This window comes from Osmia lignaria, chromosome 11, assembly GCF_051020975.1.
Source record: "Osmia lignaria lignaria isolate PbOS001 chromosome 11, iyOsmLign1, whole genome shotgun sequence".
Classification (NCBI taxonomy): Eukaryota; Metazoa; Arthropoda; class Insecta; order Hymenoptera; family Megachilidae; genus Osmia; species Osmia lignaria.
In genome coordinates, this window is record NC_135042.1 from 1,251,749 (window position 1) to 1,255,540 (window position 3,792).

At 41.4% G+C, this 3,792-nt stretch overlaps 1 non-coding gene across 1 annotated transcript; it reads left to right on the top strand.

Moving 5' to 3' along the window:
* Positions 1-1,723: 1,723 nt before the first annotated feature.
* Positions 1,724-1,878, top strand: LOC117611383 (5.8S ribosomal RNA). The gene has a single exon (XR_004583172.1). It is a non-coding gene; the product is annotated as a 5.8S ribosomal RNA (ribosomal RNA).
* Positions 1,879-3,792: the final 1,914 nt, after the last annotated feature.

The window sequence follows — 3,792 nt, forward strand, 5'->3', positions numbered from 1 at the left end:
AGAAAGGGAGGCAGGCAGAAACGTGATGTACAATAGTAGAAGAATTTGGGTGGAGGGAGCAGAACTAAAGTGGAACGAGGATGAAAAAAGATGGGAAAAGATAACACTGAGGGAAAGGCTGGAAAGGGCAACGAAGTAGAAGAAGAACAGAGAGGAAGAAGGGAAGAGGGAGAAGAAAGACAAGGAAACCAGGGACGAAGACCAAAGGAAGAAAAGACAAAGATAGAAGGGAGAGAAGAGAAAGAAGACTGAAGAGAAGGAAAGAAAACAAAAAACAAAGGGGAGAGAGACTGATAATAGTATGTTAATGAGGCTCAAGCAACGTGGTTAGGGAAGTAGAAGGTAGGGCAAAAAGTTAAAAATTTTTTATCCAGTTTAGGAGTTATGAGGGATAGATACCTGACTATGGGAGCATTTGAAGGTTCGTTTTGGGCGTATGAAACAAGAGAAAGTATAGGGAAAAGAGGGAGGGGTAAGGGAAATCAGCGGAGTAACGGCAAATGTAAAAGGAGACAAGGAAAAAGAATTGTGACAGGTTGGGGAACGCTCCTGGAAAAAGCGCCTTTGTATCCCGAAAGGGAAAGAATAAAATTCATTACATATTACTATATCTCCGTTGGACATAATGTAATATACTGATTCCTTCCCCCAGATCAATGTACATTTAATAACAATATCATTAGCACTATATCTACATTCGATATAATGTAATATACTGATTCATTCCCACAGATCAATGTACATTTAATAATAATATCATTAGTACTATATCTACATACGATATAATGTAATATACTTATCCGTTCCCACAGATCAATGTACATTTAATAACAATATCATTAGTACTATATCTACATTCGATATAATGTAATATACTGATTCATTCCCACAGATCAATGTACATTTAATAACAATATCATTATTACTATATCTACTTTAGATATGTAATATACACTTACAAACAATGCCATTATTACTATGTCTTCGTTGGGCATAATGTAATATACTGATTCCTTCGCCCAGATCAATGTACATTTACTAACAATATCATTGTTACTATATCTACATTCGATATGTTATGTACATTTAATAACAATTTCTTTTCGTCGCTCTCGTCCCCACGCTCCTACGCTTTGGTTGTTTCTTTGCCATCCGTGTTGCGATAAAAAGATTTCTCCATTGTCCAAAAAGGACGGATCGAGATTCCTCTTTCGAGAGGGAGAGAGAGGTACTTGCGGGTAACCTGGAATCTACGAAACACGCACCGTGGTGAGATTCGTGCGTCCGCCTGATCGATGTGTGTTGTTTACGGACCGGCTGAGAAGCGACGATAGCGAGTCTTTGAAAAACTATGTGTCCATTAGTTAGACCGATCGTCGCCGGCCGTGTGTCTGTTCGAATCTCGCAACCCACGATTCAGCGACAGGACGCGCGCTCGCATTCCTTGTGTGCGTTTGTACTTTTCAAGGTTTTTAAATGTACTTTACGCCCGACCGTCGAGAGGAGCGTGCCACTGGGCGTTTCTCCAACGGTTTCCGTCTTTGGACGCGATCGTGTCGTCAACAATCGATCGAACAAATAAATAAATACGTTGGCAACGCCCGAATTCGCTCTCCCGCACGCGCCGGGTGGGAGAGTGATGTGGGTATCGAATGTAATGCGTGTTAATAATGAAAATAACACTCTAAAGATCTAAAGAGTTTGAAATACAAAATTTTACGATTACCCTGAAGGGTGGATCACTTGGCTCGTGGGCCGATGAAGAACGCAGCTAATTGCGCGTCAACGTGTGAACTGCAGGACACATGAACATCGACATTTCGAACGCACATTGCGGTCCACGGATACAATTCCTGGACCACGCCTGGCTGAGGGTCGTTTTCTTAACAAAAGAGAACGTTGCTTGCGTTTGCTTCTCGAAAAAAGAGTAATTCATTTCTTTTTAAACATCTCGCCGTCGTTCAACGAAAGTAGAACGTTTCGGAGCGGGATTATCGAACGAAATTGAAAGAATGAATGAACGATAAACAAAGAAAGAGTCGCAACGTACGAGCGATAGTTGGGCAGTTCGTCGGCGTTTGTCGTGGAAACGATGTGACGAAAATCGCAACCGATACACTAAATGCAGGCCGTTAAAGGAGAGAAACAAATTTCGAAATATCTCTTCGAACTAGCACAAGTGCGTCACGGCGCGCGAGTCGTTCGTTAAAATTTATAAACGACCGCCCGTGAAAGCACCGAGTTCTCGGAAGATAATCTATAAAGATTCTCCATCCTGCTGGAAGTTATCGGATCGGCGCGATTGTTCACTTGTAGAAATCCACGCTCCCGACGTTGCCAGAAACGATATTTACGAAAGGTGTGTCAAAAATAAACGAAAGAAGCTCTCCTATAAATTTAGAAAAAGCAAACGAGTAAAATGTTTGAGATGATAATTTGCTGAAATGCAAGCTCGAATAGCCCCAGGGTTTCGAATGATTCCCCGCGCTTTATACATCTCTCTGTTTACAAACGGTGTATAAATGAAAGATCGCTTCAGATGGGTCGTCGCTGTTTGACGCGCGATGCTGTTCCTTTTTTTTTGTCTGTCTGTGCGTTTAGCTTCGTTAAACAAGTTAAATGGTTAAAAAGCGTCGAAAAAGCGAATACACACGCGACAAGACAAATCTAACGAGTAAAGGAACGCTCCGCTCCAAGATAAAAATGGTTGTTTACAATCAATACAGCGTTTCGGTACCCTTGATCGTAGTCTGAAACTGTGTAACAAAAGAGAGGAAAGCGAATGGTGAAGGAACTTCGAAGCCTCCGTGGCGTGGCTAGAACTTGTGATAAAAGTATGTTTGCAGCAATTATGCATGCTCCCGTTAAAACAGCATTTCAATGTCTCGCATGGCTTAAAGCTCTAGGAAGCTTCAACATTTAGAATACATACGGACTACTTCGTTTGTTAAAGATAAGCGAAGACCGCGCGACCATCGCTCGGTCGTCCAGTCCTCGAAAGTTTTGTTGCGTTCCAAAGAAGAGACAAATGGGGTTTACCCTTGCGCTAAGGGGAGAAGAAGAGAAAAGCAGTTGTTAAATCTAAGAGGTGTGTGGAGTACATCGCGTGTTGGTTAAAATTGTTAAATGAAGTATACGCGAAATGTTCTCTCTCTCTCGCTCTTGCTTTTCCTCTTGCTTCCGTGGCGCTCGAAAAGAAGGGATGATAAATAAAGAAAAAGAAACCTATTCAAAATCTCTTGTGGAACAAAAAATAATACGGACGGACGTTAAAATTGAACCGAGACGAAATGGATCGTCTTGCGAGTTGTCTTCGCTTTGAAATTGTTAAAAATTGATAAAAGCAATACGACGAAGCTGCAGTCCGCAAAATGTTTGAAGCAAAAAGGAAATAACACGAAAATAATGGGAACGTCGTGTCTCAACTTTTTTTTCCCTCTTGTGCGCGTTTCATCGAACGATAAATACAAATATTTTGAAACGAGAGAGGAGGAAAAATTGAATATGCGAAAGGTTGATTCACGCACAGATTCTCTACGTGTCTGCTTTTTTGCTTCTTTTCGTTTATTTTTTTTTTTTTTTGCATCGAGCATCATTATTCACCTTTCGATGAAACCAAAGAAATTGACGACCTCAGAGTAGGCGAGATTACCCGCTGAATTTAAGCATATTATTAAGCGGAGGAAAAGAAACTAACTAGGATTTCCTTAGTAGCGGCGAGCGAACAGTAATGAGCCCAGCACTGAATCCCGCGGTACCGCCGCTGGGAAATGTAGTGTTCAGGAGGATCCG